The sequence below is a fragment of the Hemitrygon akajei genome, chromosome 5, assembly GCF_048418815.1.
Source record: "Hemitrygon akajei chromosome 5, sHemAka1.3, whole genome shotgun sequence".
Lineage (NCBI taxonomy): Eukaryota > Metazoa > Chordata > Chondrichthyes > Myliobatiformes > Dasyatidae > Hemitrygon > Hemitrygon akajei.
In genome coordinates, this window is record NC_133128.1 from 80,829,981 (window position 1) to 80,846,216 (window position 16,236).

A 16,236-nucleotide genomic window follows, 5' to 3' on the forward strand; every position below is an offset into this window, starting at 1 on the left:
TCGACTCTGTGCCTTCCTGCACAAGGCATCTGTGTTGGCAGTCCAGTCTAGCTTCTCGTCTAACTGTACTCCCAGATACTTGTAGGTCTTAACCTGCTCCACACATTCTCCATTAATGATCACTGGCTCCATATGAGGCCTAGATCTCCTAAAGTCCACCACCATCTCCTTGGTCTTGGTGATATTGAGACGCAGGTAGCATGTCCAATCCCTTAATAATCTTATATGTTTCAATCAGATCCCCTCTCATCCTTCTAAATTCCAGTGTATACAAGCCCAGTCACTCCAATCTTTCAACATATGACAGTCCTGCCATCCTGAAAATTAACCTCGTGAACCTATGCTGCACTCCCCTGTTTACTTCTAGTGATTTTGGTTGAGACATCAATTTTGTGCAATACATTGAGGAGAGCCACCTTACACGGATTTGAAATAGTGTTGTGGCTCTCTTCAATCTAAGTAAATAGATAATATTGGCTTCAGAACTTGTCACCTTGAAGAGTGCTGCACTCTTTCAACACCACATTGATGAACCACTTGGCTTTGCTTCCAATAGTCTCTCAGGCAAAAACAATGTTGTTCATAAGGAACTTGTACATTCTCCCTGTGACCGCATGGATTTCCTCGGAGTGCTCTGGCTTCCTCCCACAGTCCAAAGCTATACCAGTTGGTGGGTTAATTGGTTGTTGGAAATTGTTCAGTTATTAGACTAGCTTTAAATTGTGGAAATGCTGGGCAGCGTGGCTCGAGGTCAGATGGGCCGTTTCTGCACTGTATCTTAATAAATATGCACACAAGGATCAAATAAATAGATTTCATTGTGCTCTAAATATGGCAATAATAAAAAGTGATTTCTTAAAAATTGTTCTGTGTTAAATTACAAGAGTAATTTGTGACTTAATAAATAATTGATGCAGAGTACTTAGGAAAAGCAAGTGAATTTGGATGGGTCCTGATGAAGGGTCTCGGCCCGAAACGTTGACAGCTCTTCTCCCTATAGATGCTGCCTGGCCTGCTGCGTATTGCTTGAATTTCCAGCATCTGCAGATTTCCTCATGTTTGGATTTGGATGGGTTCTTTTTCTTGTCAAATACCAGGGCTGTTTAAGACTAACTACTCGGTTGTTTGCTATGATTGGTCAATATTTCCAGTATTATGTGATTAATACGGGGTTGGAAGGTGAAATTGATGGCGATCATTGATGGAGGTCCTGACAAAGGGTCTCGGCCTGAAACGTTGACAGTGCTTCTCCCCATAGATGCTGCCTGGCATGCTGTGTTCCACCAGTATTTTGTGTGTGTTGATTGAGATTTCTTTCTTATGGGTCTATTTGTATGTTCTATGATACAGGAACGAAGGGAAAAGCAGATCTCCAGATGCTGGAAAATGTTTTTAAAACTTTAGAAATAGTTTTTCTTGTCTGCATAATCAGAAAGCCGAGATTGACACATTTCTGCCTATTATCAAGTAAACATGGTTGCAATGGTGACATTTGTAGACAAATGCAAATATAGTACTTGTAAGGATGAACATAAACATTAAAAAATGTGATTTTCACCCTTTTCAAGCTGGATGGGCAATTAGAGAAATAACAGATGTAATTAATAATGAGCAAATAAAAAACATTATGACATTTAGCAAAGGTAGGTTAATGTCAACCATGTGTTAAATAGTAATATAACCAGTTCTAAGTTATCAACAACAAATAATAGTGTAGTAATGCCCATCCCAAGAGTTCATTCTAAAACTGTAATTGACCTTGGTGAAATTTTATCACCAATAATGTGTCCATGATTTTTAGGAGGAGACTACTTAGTTATTCAAAGAATATAAGGGAATTAAAGAATATAAGGGAATTAAATACAAGGAAAAAATTGCTTGCCAGAGTTCTCTTCTGTCTCAGAATGAGAACAATGGGAAATGTTTAAAATTATAAGTTGTTTGGACATATTGAATCTCAATAAATTTTCTGTCATTTAAACACTCAATTTTAAATTTCAGAGAAGTTTAGGAGGGACTTGATAAGTAACCAGAATAGATCGTTGTTAGGGTGGTAGGACAAGAACCTCTAATATATTTCCAGGGGAATCAATTAATGTTATTCAAGGTTATTAAAACCACACAACTGTTACTCCATAAAATTTTCTTTTGCTGATGTTTTTCATGTTCCAGGCAAATTGATTTGAGTGTTTCAGGTTTTTACAATGAAATTTCTTTACTTTCTTCTGTCGTGGTCTGTTTATGCAGTGCACCAAGCTGACCAAATGATAGGGCAGGACATTTTACTTCCACCTCACCACTAATAGATCTGTCCCAGGATAACTGCGCTGTCCAACTGGAAGGTAAAGTTACTGAAGAGGTATCCTTAGGCAGAAAGTGGGTAGAACAGAAAACTTGCCTCAGAGAGTGTCTGACCAAATATCATTGCTGCATTTAAGGAGATGCTGGATAAATGCATTAGTGGGGAAGGTAACACAGATAACTGGAATGAGGCATGAGCCAAGTGGTATACATTGGGTGTTTAAATCTCCTTTGTGTTTTTGGAGAGTTAAAATAAAGCAGTAATGGAAGGATGTCTGCAGTTCAAGTTGCACCAGTTTATTTTAGTGGTTCCCTGCATTCCAATAGTGTGTGCACTTCACAACGTACATAATAGGTTACATTGCACTGAAGGAGATCCCAAGCTTTAGAAGTGCAACCTTTCATTCTGTTTGCCTGAAGGGGAACGTTTTGTTAATTTAAGCAGAATGTGCAGTAGTCCAAATAATATCGGGATTGCCCGGAAATGACAGCTTTATCCTGATTATTTCAGTTGTTATTTGGTAAGTCGGATGACCACAGTATACTGACTGTGTGTAGCACTACCGACCTGTAGCCTACATAGGAACGTGTCTGTACACAGCAGTCTACATACTGCATTATAAGTTGCAGGTTCTGACAGCTGAGTAATATGGTTGTCTACTCATTGACAACACATCATGTGTTGTAGACCTCTGCTCTTCTCCTGAGGATGCATCTACTTCTAGGAAAACACATTTTAAATTCCTGTAATGGACAGGATGAATTTTATTTGTTTTAAACAACATGTTAAACTGTTTCTCATTTAATTGCTTCATCATCTTACCAAATCTAGACTGCAACAGAAACAGTAGCCGGGGTTTGAATGAGTGAGTGTGAAAACCAGAGAAAGGAAGAGCAGCTTAGCTGGCCTGACAAAGTTGATCTTGCCTTCCCTCCATATGGCAAATGTTGCATTTTCTGCATTCCTACCTACGTTGGGAATGGCATCTGAGCATGGCCCCTCTTGATGCTCCACAATTTTCTGAAGCTTTGGGAGCCAGCTGGTGTTCAGAATGCAGTGACCTCCCTACACACGATGAGTGAAGTGTTGGGAATGGCCCATTAATGATGAGGTTCAGAGAACTGCTTTGGGGCAACAGCCAGTCATTGCAACCCTGGGACTGAAGCAAAGTATTCAGGTAGATTTCTTGGAAAACAACGTTCATTGAATTGGAATTGGGGTTCAAACAGACTTTGTTACTGAATGATTTTAAAATAGTTTTAATTTTACTTTAATAAGGCTATGCAGTAAATCGCAAATGATTCCCATTAATTATTTTGAATGTTTCTACAATATAATCAGTGAAATTTGTTCTCACAATGAACTTCTCATAATAGTGTAGCCCTGAACATCCATAGTGAACAAAGTAAGTGAGTGTGGGAGCATTACAGGCAAGTGTAAAGCCACCATGCCTTCTTAACCCATTTCTCCCAATTCTTTCTGTACCAATTACTCCAAGAACCATCTCTGCACGTTGGATGAGAATTTACATGTAATCATGTCTCATTGCTTTTGAATACTTTAAACTTATCTACTGCAGTCCTTCACCACCACCCTTTGACCAGCATCAGCCAGCTACTCACTGCTTCAGCCCCATGATGTTCAACTTGTCACCAGGACACAGTAATCCTAAAGACATCGACTGTTGACGAGAAATTATTAAATGATATTGAAATGATTATTAAATGATATATCAACTATTTTACTTGAGGACAATGAAAGAGTGAGAAGGCTGAATCTGCCGCTATAATTTATTTTCACAATGGTGCATATTTAAGTGATGTACGATAGTGTGCTTTGTGATTATGGGAGAGCAGGGTTTACATATGCTTCCAATGAAGACATGGCCTCTTCAATTAACAGTTCTCAAAACAGATTCCAACCTTTGGCTGTGTTGTGTTTATTGTAGGACCTCCATCCAGTTATTTAAAAGTGGGCCTCTATTTTTAATGTCCTTAATAACATCAGCGTAGATCTGACAAGTGATTACATCCATTTAATTTTGAGCTGACAAGTCATAACGATAATGAACTTCTGTGAATCCTCCCACCTGGTGTCTCTTTTGGAATCAGTGCCTTCCATGTTGTGTCAGTTATTTCTGTCAGTGTTTATGCGTTCCCACTTACAAAGTGCAGTAAACAGTAGGTAGCCTGGAACTTCTCGGTATTATTGATCGGTAATGGGAGATGTTCAGTTATAGCAATCTGGAATGTTTTTTCCAACTTCACTCTATTTTCTTCTATGCTGTTCCTAATTCCGTCCTAATAACAATAATCTCATTATGTAATGAGGAAGCCTGTCCAGATACTTACACAGGTCGATCTTTCATGTCCAGAATCTTAAAGGGCAAAAAACAAACTGGAGGTTAAATAACATGTTAAACTAACACTACACCCAGCAAATGGAAAGTCTGAGCCAAACTCATTTGAGTTACAAGCATACTTGATAGCTGCTCAGGCAGCTGATCGAGTCCTTGCTCTGATGCATTGAAGCATGACAGCAAAGTTTGATATGTGGGGAGTCATACAGAAAGTTTGAAAGAAGCATGCTTTAAGCAAACAACCCAGAATTCCAGATGTAACGCTGTTATAATAACAGCCATTGATGGCAGGATGCACACCAACTGTAACAGCACAACTTGCATGAATTGCAGCCAGTCAGACAGTTCCGCTCCAAATGCAAAAGAAGCTCACCATGTTAAATTCAGCTGCTGAGTCAAAATATACATCGAGATTACTGCACATGCGAAGGGAAGAATGAATCCACCAACATTTCAGATGATCCTTTCCAATTATTTTCTGATATGCTTTGGTGCAAATTTGACTCTTTTCTAACTATAGGGTTACAAGTTCTGCAGAGATACTCCCTCAGCTCACTGCTAAACTACTGTGTGGCAAAACCAAGGAGAAAATTGAAAAATGTTCCCTCTTCCTAAGACACGACATGTACTGGTTCATTACACACACCTGCTGTGTTTGCTCCCACCCTCTGCTCACTCACCAATTACTCCACATCTCAGCCTACAAACATTTCATACAGACTGTCTGAAACAGTTGGCTGTCACTGGATGAATGGGAAAAAACAGAAGACAGGGCAATGAATAACAATGGTATCCAGATTGCTGCTGTTGGTAATGGAAAGAAGAACTTGCATTTAAATCAATACCACATCCTCAGAACCTCTCAAACTGCTTGACAACCAATGAAGTACTTTCTGAATCCCATTTACTATCTCAATTTATACACAGTGAGATCCCATGATCAACAAAAAAAATCTATTGTTGAAGCAATAAATATTGGCCACAAATATTTATTTGGAATGGTGTTTTAGGACCATTAATATCCACCATTTATTCCCACGGAATCTACTGCCTGGAATCCAAAGTATCCATTTCTCTTCAAGTAGCTTCCTGAACTTTCTCCGTTACTTACTGCCCATGCCCCTTACTGCTCTACATCTACATTCTCCACTCACGTTTGGTCACTCCAGTGAAGATCACTGCCCACTCCTCATTGTGCACTCTCTACCACCCCACCCCCACCACCATCCATGCATCCACTCACCTTGATCTTTAGATGATGAACCCATTTCCATCAACTCTCTTCTACTCTTGCTCGATGATCTTCAGCAACTCGGAGGCACATTTTGTGCTGTGTAGCCTGTACTAACAGAAAGCCTATGTTGCTTGAGGGGATCCTGGTCCAGTTATAATACCAGGCTTGTGATGGGGAGCATGTTTATAGTCGAGAGAGACTATGAGAATGTTGACTGTATGGGTCTGAATGACAGTCAGGGTTTGGGAGAGAGACTCACTCTAATTGATCACCATAGTTTGCCACTTTTATGATGTCATTATTACTTGCCACTTATCAGATGTTGCTTGAACGTTGTTTAAGAACAGCTTACCTAGTTAAGGAATGCAAACAGTTGGTAGTATCACAATTATGTTTTCTCTTGCACACTCAGTTATTTCTTCTTATTACGTGGAAACATATGGACTAGGTTATCTGCTAATTATCTAATGCGTCATGTAGAAAAACTTTAGGTTCAGAGGGGTAGACTGCTTCATTTTCTAAGGGATCATGGATAGAATTGAACATGTTTCAATCATCAAAGAGCATCACTATTTTGACCTTATGATGGAAGAATGGTCATTGATGAAATAGCTGGAAGTAACTGAGCCTAGAACTCAACCTTGCTCTCCTGTAGCTCTGTCCTAGGGCTGGGAAAATCAACTTTTCTAAAATTACTTTGTGCAAGGTGTGACTCTAGTGATCAGAGTTTTCCCTTTTGACGTCTATTGACTTCAGTTCTACCCGAGCTCCTTTGATGTCAAGGTAAATCACCCTCATCTCACCTGTTGGTCCATCTTTGGATCAAGGTTGTAATGATGCCTAGAACCAAGTAAATCCTGGCAAAACCCAAACGTCTGTGAACAGGCTAATGATAAGTAGATACTACTGAAAGCACCATTATTAACAACTTTCATCATTTTGCTTTTGATTGCGAGTAAGTTCATTGGAAAATTTGTCAAATTTGTCCTGCTTCACTCTGGACAATTTTCCACATTATTAGGTAGAAGCTAGTGTCTACACTATACAGACAGAGATATGCTAGATGTGAGTGCAACTGGGTGATAGTCATTGAGGCAACTCATCCTGCTCTTCTTGGGTTCTGGTATGATTGTCGCCCTTTTGAAACTGGTGGGAATTTCCAGCTGTAGCAGTGAGAGATTGAGGATGTCCTTGAACACTCCTCCCAGTTGGTAGGCACAGGTTTACAGTGTCCTACCAGGAACACCATGAGGGCCCGACTTGCAAGAAGGTTCATCCTCTTGAAAGGTGTTCTGAATCAGCCTCCAAGAGAGAGTTTGTTGAGCCGCCAGATTCTGCACGGATCTGCAGAGGTGTAGTTTTATTCTCCATTTCAATGTGTGCATAAGAAACATTGAGCTTAACTAGGAGGGAAGCATCACAGACAGTCATGATGTTAGAATTCACTTTATAGGAAAGCAATGCCTGCGAACCCTGCCAGAGCTGACGTGCATCTGATTCTGTCTCTAATATCATTTGAACTGTTTTTTTTTTGCTCTTAAGATAGCCTTTTGCAGGTCATATCTAGACTTCTAGTATAGTTGACTGGTCTTGAATGCCACAGATCAAACCCTCAGCAGACTGCAGATCTTTTGGTTCATGCACAGCTTTTGATTTGCGTATGTCTGGTATGTTCTCAAAGGTGCACTCACAGGTCTTGAAGTCGGTAACAACTGTGGCGTATTCATTCAGTATCAAAGATGAATCCCTGAATATTGTCCAGTCCACCAGCTCAAAGCAGTCCTGGAAGCATTCCTCTGCCTTCCTTGACCTTATCTCCTTCATCCTCACTGCTGATGCTCTGGTCTCTAGTCTCTGTTTATATGCCAGGAGGAGAAGTACAGCTAGGATCAGACTTCCCAAAGTGTGGGCATGGCATGGCATGGTAAGTGGTGTTGGTGGTAATATAACAGTGGTCAAGTGTGTTGGCTCCTTCAGAGACTTCTTCAATCTTCTTCAATCTGGCCTGATTGAAAACTCCTGCGATGATAGGGAAGTCATTTGGGTGCATTGTTTTCTGACTGCTGGTCACAGTGCTGCACCCCTCCAGTGCCTGTGTGGCGTTGGCCTGAGCTGGAATGTTTACACTGCAATCAGGATGATGGCGGAAACCTCCCTTGGGAGATAAAATGAATGACATTTTACCATTAGATGTTCAGGGTCAGGTGAGCTGGATTTACACAGAAACACCACATCTGTGCACCATAAAGGATGATCCACCTCCTCTACCTTTAAAAGACAGTGCTGACCTGTCTTTGTGGAGAATGGTGAAGCCATCAGCCTGCAGTGCTGCATCTGAAATGGCAAATGTTAGCCATGTTTCCTTGAAGCAAGGTACACAGCATTCCTGATGTCCATCCTGGTTCTGCAATCTTGCTCTGAAGTCTTCAATTTTAATTTCCAGGGACTGTACATTCACCAGCAGGATAGAAGGGAGCTGGGGTCCAAGGGCTCTGAGTTTCAATCAAACCTGTAGACCGGCTCATCAGTTAGCTGAGGTCATCCGCTTGTCACTTCTAACTGAACATTGCAAACTTGCTAGCTTTGTTAAACCACATTCAACAAAACCTTTCATTATTCTTAAGGCTCCAATTCCAAACTTCCAGTATGTTAGTTACAAGCTACAGGTTGCTGTTTGGGAATCTTCTTTTGTGGCCAAGTTAAAGATGACTAATCTGCACTGTCATTGGGCATGTGATCATGTTGCTTATCAGCCTAATACATCTTCAGTCATCACGGGCAATTTTTAGTGAAATCATATGACAAATGTCAGAATGTTCATTTACTTCCGCTAAGTGTGTGTGTGTGTGTGTGTATACACACACACAAAATATTATAATGAGTGGATAAGGGGGTTTGTACTAAAAATATTATGTATTTGCTAAAATAGGCACACTTGTAATTATGCAATAAGTAAAATGTGCCTTGGTCCCTAAATTTTGGTCTTTTACAATACAAGAGATTAAAAAAATCAAGTTATATTACAGTAGTCAACCCGCTATACAAGTTTATATCCATTCTGTGGGCAGAATCCTGATTATTTTGATCCGCATCAGCCCTGTGTGACCCAGGAGAGAATAAAGGCAGTATAGAGTGGGTGTTAGGTGACCCCTCAAGATACGGGCATGAATCCTGTCAGGAACCTGGGCACTGTTGTAGAAATGGCCCACAAAAGTGAATTGCTATGGACCAGGTGCTAAGAAATGGAATTAGTGTTGACTTGATGGCCATTGTGGACATGGAGCCTGGAAGGGCCTTTTTCTGGTTGGTTAAATGCTGTAAGGAATATTATTAGTGACAGAGGAGTTAATTCTCACTGTAATTTGGGTTGCAAGAGGTGAAGGGCGAGGAACAAAAAAGCATTGACCATCAGTGTTCCAAGCTGCCAGTGTCTTCAGAGAGCAAACCTTCCATGAGTACTTCATGTGAACCATTTCCTTCTGCCCAACACAGACAACCTAACGTCAGTCTCAATCACCACCATTGTTACCAGCCACTGACAGACCTGAATAATGGGCTTTGTTCTCATTGTTTCAATGTTTTATATTTATTTGTGTATTTATTAAGATATAACATGGAATCAGCCCTCGAGCCACATCACCCAGCAATCCCCTGATTTAACTCTCGCCTCATCATGGGAGGGTTATTAACCTGGAACCATTAGGCTCTTGAACAATAGGGGATAACTTCACTGGCCCTATGTTGTGATGGAAAATAACTGGTTCTTTGAGTCTCAACAGTAGAGGACTGGACACACACAGTTTTAATAATAAGGAATTTATTTACAAGGGGAAGTCAGGTCAACACAAGCAAATACAATATTCTAACAAAAAACGCTTAGGGTTAACACGTGTGGGGAAGGTCGGGTTGGCTGTACAATACACAGGAAGCGGTATGGGGACAGGTACGGTTACACATACAAAGAACAAGGGAAAAGCACTACGATAGCTATCCCCCTTGACCTTGGATAACTGCGGCTCCCTTACCAGGACAAACGATAGACCTTCCCAAACATAAATCAATGCACTTACCTTCAATGAGGTGGTCTGTAAGAGAGACCAAGCCAGGCACATGTCTCACCTTTTATAGCATGGGGCTGGGCGAGATAATCCAATTAAGGTGACCAATAATTTAGGTGTGCATTGATTAGTTGGGAGGGACCAAATGTTGATTGGCGTGTGGTGTGTCCTCCGACCAGCCAGGTGGCAGTGCGTCTGTCACGTGGCCGGTATCTCTGGATACACCCTATCATTGAAATATTCCCACAACCCATGGACTCACTTTCAAGCACTCCTCACCTCATGTTCTCAATATTTATTGCTTATTTCTTTCTTTTTGTTTTTGCACAGATTGTTGACTTTTGCATACTGGTTGAATGCTGGAGTTGGTTCAGTTTTTCATTAATTTTACAGTATGATGGTTATTGTTCTATGGAGTATGCCCACAATATAGTGACATAGATCTATGCACTTAGATGATACCTTTACTTATGAACTTTATATGACTTACTCCACATCTTTATGACCTATCCCTTTAAAATAGATTAATTGCAGATTTCAAATTAACAATTGACCAACTACCATTTGCTTTTAGTATTTGGGTTCAAAGCTTTACTGTCCTTTATGGAGAGTGGTATTTCCTAACTTTATTTCTGAAAGGCTGGCTCTGATTTATAAAAAAAAAATGTACATTCTAATTTTAGACTTGCCAACTAGGAGATATAATTTCTAACAACCCTTTTAATTTTATTAATAGCATGAAGACCTTGCTCAAATTGCCATTCATATTCCAGTGGACAGTTTGTCTGGATGATTTTTCAACATAATTCAGCTGTGAAAACCCAGAAAGCAAGAGACTAATTATGCCACATTCTCTACCACATATTAATTTATGTCCATATATATCCAGTATATGTCCATTTGTGGTACAACCTGTGCTCTAAAATGTTGTGAGATAACTTGTATATCCTTATACCCCAGAGGCGTTTGTGGTCATTTTTTGCACTTGACTAGAATATTTTAATGATCTTCCCTCTCTTTGAACTTCCAGGGCTTTATAGTATTCATGGGATTTGGCTTCTAATCAATGCCGAGGCTAGGTTTCAGCCTGAGGACCAGCCACTGGTGGGTATTAGGGAAATTTCCTCTCCAGCCAAGGTGCACTGTGGGCAGGAGATGGTCCATGGGCACTACTGGACTGGGGCAGGAAGAGTGGTTTCTGGATGTATTAGAATTGTGGGCAGGGAACAGTCATTAAGTTCATTTTGACCTCAAAGCACTATTCATCCACCGATTCTGGTAATGTACACGGACAGATTGAGAGTCCGGAACCTGCCAAAAGCCCAAAATCAAAATTAAGGGAGGGAATGGTGAAATTAAGATTGAATGGAAAGCAGGAACTGGGTTAAAAAATTGTTAATTGATTTTATTTATTCAGTTAATCACTTAATTTGTTTATTTAAAAGTCGGGTAATATTTCTGTAAACGTCCATTCTTTTCCACCTAGCTGATCACTAAGCTGCTTTATTTAGCTTCACAGCTATTATATAAGCAATTTATTTTAATATTACCTTGTTTCTGCTTCATGGTCAACACTGAGGATGCCCTTTAGTTCTTGGCAAGCTGCTGGAAAATCTCCCCATCACAATCAATGCTGAAAAGCAGGAGTATGTTAGTTGAGGGGGGAGGGGCAGAGCAGTAGTGGCAAAGGGGGAGGCAGCCAAGGCATCATCCATTGTGATACATGTGATTGCTACTTGTATTTCTCATTCATTCGCGCTCTCCTACTCTGCTGTTTTTGACGCTGTGATGTCCGCATTTGCCTCCCTGGGTGCTGACAACACTGGCTCTCTTCTAATCATCCACTTACGAGCAGTGGTCAATGCTGCTGGATGCTTCAGTCGTAGATAGCGGGCAGCGTAGTATATTGGCATGATGCCTTCATTGTAAACTGTCAAGGATTAATCATACAATGCCAGCATTTGTGTTTGAAGAGTAGCTAACCCGGCTCCATTATGGTGCTACTTAAGGATCTATCAACACATCATTTTGGGGGGCTTTGAAAATGCTATGAATATACACTAATTGATCTATTTGACTTATTCAATGTAACTTTTTGAATATAAGCAAATAATTTAGTTCAGAATGTGTGCCAAGTTGAGAGAGGAACACTGGACAGATTGAGTGATGTTATGTGCTAGATTTTCCATTCCTGCTCTTGTGTCAAATTGGTGTTGTGCATTGTGGTATTGTAATTTTTCTAACTCTGGGAGCATTAAGCTTGGATATTAAGTTTAAATTCTACTAAGTATCTTTCCTTCGTACGAATAAACCCCTGTCCATTTACTCCCTCAGACAGAACTAGGCATTGAACCTGTCAAGTTACTGGATTGCTGGGTCTTCTGTCTTTGAAAATATTGAGAGAGATAAATTACAAAAGTAAAATGAATATATTAGTCACAGTTCCATTTGCAACTTTCTTTATAATGCTTTTGTTGCCTGGTGGGTGTCAAAGCCAGGCTGCTGCCATCCAGTTAACTACCACGGTGGATATCATAGTGCTTACTGGAGTCTAATCTGCAGCATCTCATCAAAATAAATTAGAGCCATTGAGCTATATGTTATGGAAATAGCCCTTCAACCCTCCAAGTCCATGGTTGTCGAGCACGCCACTTGTGCTAATGCAGCATAAATCTCAAATTTTGTTACCTCCCCTTTCTTAACAACTCTGGTTACCACTCGTCGGCACAGGTGGCGTAATTTACAGAGGCCAATTAACCTAGCAATTTGCTCATCTTTTGGGACGTGGATAGAAACCAGAGCACTCAGAGGAAACCTGTGCAGACACAGAGAAGCTCCACGCGGATGGCGTCGAAGGTGATGATTTAACCCAGGCTGTGGCGTTGTGAGGCAGCAGCTCATCTGTGCTGTCCATGCTCTTGCAATTTGTAATAATCAGTGGCTTCTTTGTAGAATCTGGTGCTAAACTTGAAAGCTCAGTTTCTCAAAGGTTTGATACTCTGGGATAAAGGGTGAATTCTCACCCTCCCAGTCCAGGAACACTGACTCCAAATATCAAATATTTTTTAAATTGCTGGCAGTGTTGGCATATAATCCGACTCCTTTCTGAAGGCATTGATGGACTTTCTTCACGTCTGCAGCACAGGTGAGTAGCTCTCATTTCACAATGACAGGAGATCTCAGCTCAGCGACCATGAAGGAGCAATAAGATAAATGCCCAATCGGCATGAAGTATTTCCAGCAGAATTCACAGATGTTGTGTCAGTAAAGGTGTTGTATATATTATGCAAACTTCAGCCATGGTTGGCCAATCTGGGAGTGGTGGGGAGATGTTTAATTTGGCAAATGAGATATCAATCAAGTGGATACTTTAGATGGTGCATGTTACAAGCTATTAGTATTCCCACAATGGTAAGGCTTCTTTCACTGCACTTCCCAAACCCATTGACTACACTGGTTAGATGTACACCACTGAGACAATGGCATTTGAATGTTGAACCCTGTCAGTCTCCTGTAATCCTTGCACTATTGGAATTTAAAAAGAGTGTATGTCATTGTTACTTCATCTTTCATGCAGATACTATGAGAGTAGCATCAGTGCAAGGAGTGCTGTACTTCAGGGGGCTGTCCGTAACCTCCTTAGTGAAGAGAATAAATGCAGGTCTTGCTAGTGAAATCCACAGTCTGTTTTTAAAAAAGCAGAAAGGTCCTGGGTTGGGCTTTGATTGTGTCATTACAACTGCACCCGTCCGGGAAAGAGGAAGAGATGCCCATCATGTGACTTTGTAGGACTCCAGTTAACGTCAAATCACATCCAGCTAACTCACTGTAGGTCAGCTGTCAAACCTCAATGTATATTGAAAGTGGTATTCATGGCTTGTGGAGTTGTGTACTACCTATTCACAGTCCTAATACATACTTGTTTTTACTTTATTTTAAAGAGATACAGCATGGAATAGGCCCTTCTAGTCCTTTGAGCTGCACTGCCTCGCAATCCCCAATTTAATCCTAGCCTAATCACAGAACAATTTACAATGACCAATTAAACTACCAACGTCTTTGGACTGTGGGAGGAAACAGGAGCACCTGGAGGAAACCCATGGAGTCACGGGGAGAACATATAAACTCCTTACAGACAGCCATAGGAATTGAACCTGGGTCACTGGTACGGTAAAGTGTCGTGCTAACCACTACTTTACAGTGCCGCATCACTCCCCAAAGATCAAACTTGTTGCATAATAGTGTGGTCCTTGGTTCTTCTTTGTTTTGTGTCTGTCTGTGGGGAAGCCGAATCTCAGGGTTGTATACCACATACATCCTTTGATAATAAATGCACTTTGAACTTCGGTCTAAGAATTGGGCTTTGCAAATTCTGATCTCTAACCTGCTGCCACATGTCTTCTATTTTTGGTAAAGATGATTATAGATTAATAGTTTATTCAGCATAAGATACGTTAATAAAAAAAGTAAACCTGTTCTGCTTTATGTATTGTACCACTTAATATACTGTATTTGGGCTTGTAATGGACTGATATTTAGATTATAGGGCAGTTGAGGGCTGAGTCAGTAAAATGGCCATCAGTTAAACTAGATGGTCTTTTTCAATGGTAAGATGTATGTCTGCCTTCTGTTTCTATTTCTTATGTCTTGATCCATTTGCAAAATACATCTTTTTTTCTCATTTATAACACAATAAAATATGCAGACAATGACCAAATATCATCAGCTTTGGCCAACGTGTATGTAGTTTTGCATTTACAGAACTAATTAGCCATGGCTCCCACACTAATGCCACTAAAGAATTGATAGACAGTCGAGGCAAGATATCCTTGAGAGCACAGGCCTGTGGGATGAATTAGATGAGCCAAATCATGGTTTCTTCTCTGGAATTGTTCTAACATCCACTGGGATAAGATGACACAGGACTATAACCACATCTATACCAGTATTATGTGTATCCTTTCAAGTTGTCCACTACGCCTGAACAATGGGCTACATGTCCAAGCAAATAGCGACAGGCCATTGTGGCAATGCCATGTAGTTAGTCAATGATACAGATGAATATTGACTAGTCCATTTGAATCCTGCTTATTCCCTTGTGATCCCACCAACAACCAGATTCCAAGATCAGGAACCATCCACTCTTGATACAATTTAGCCTTGGGTTTACTTGTAAATATTTTAGTAAGTGATAATTCTTATTAATTAAATATTTTAAAAATTCTGAAGCCTAATGAATTGTGCTCACTTTATTTGATTGCTTTTGGATGCACACATAGTGGAATTTTGTTTGGTTGTGGAAAGTAGTGTTTGTGTAAACCCATTGTTGCCAAGTGCTGCTTGCAATATATTCCAGGCACATGACAGGTAGATGGATCCTCTCTGATGGATGTGGTTGCCATAGATATTATAACAACCATAATATCAACATTGTATCTTCAGGAATGATGTGTGTCTGATTTATTTAAGTGTAGCTCATTTGTCATTCCAGTGCAAGAACCAGGCACGGCGATTGTTTTGACTTACTCGCAGTATTGACTTGTAAATCTCGCACGATGTTGCAGGATCTAGCGACATTAATTATACCAACTCCAGTACTTGAGAAAAGAATTAAAAGCTGGGCAAACCAAGTGAAAGATGCATATTGCTTTGTTAATTTTATAAAGCAGTGTGTTGCTAAATGCTTCTCAGTTCCAGGCATTTAATTGGTGCACTGCACGCACGTGAGCTGTAAGAAGTAAATTGCCTGACTGGTAGATCAGCGGTTTGCTAGCTGTCTGCCGGGGTTTTCAGCACTATGCCTATATATTATGCCATTTCTGAGTCTTGCCATGCTTGTTCTGGACTTCCATGGCTGAGCACAGCTCAGATTTATGGTGATTTCTTGAGAAAAGTGCCTCTGCTTTGCAGAGATGTAGGACAAGTCACAGTACCCTTCTGTGTAACTGGATCTTGGGCTTCGTGACAGAAAGGACCCCAGTCGGTCCGAACTGGCAGCAACATCTCTAGCTTCATCACGCTGAGCACGGGTGCTTCCCCCCTCCCCAACCCCGGGCCGCGAGCTCAGCCCGCTGCTGTTCATACCGCTGACTCACAACTGCGCTGCCTGATCCAGCTCAAACCACATCATCAAGTTTGCTGATGATACGACAGTGACTGGCCTCATCGGCAACAATGATGAGTTGGCATACAGAGAAGAGGTAGAGGGGCTTGTCAGATGGTGTAAGAACAATGTGGACAAGTCAAAAGAGATGATTGTGCACTTCAGGAAGGCACAAGTCAA

The 16,236-nt window shown here is 40.7% G+C and overlaps 1 protein-coding gene across 7 annotated transcripts in view; it reads left to right on the forward strand.

Moving 5' to 3' along the window:
- The window catches only part of LOC140727912 (rho GTPase-activating protein 6), a 533,233-nt gene that overhangs the window by 292,658 nt on the left and 224,339 nt on the right, over positions 1-16,236 (forward strand). Inside the window, exon 1 of one of the 7 annotated variants that reach the window (XM_073045878.1) lies at positions 14,007-14,123. The exons of the other annotated variants lie outside the window; for them this stretch is intronic. The gene's annotated coding sequence lies outside the window, so the exon portion shown is untranslated. Of the gene's footprint in view, positions 1-14,006; positions 14,124-16,236 lie in introns of those variants that run through there. 7 annotated transcript variants of the gene reach the window in all.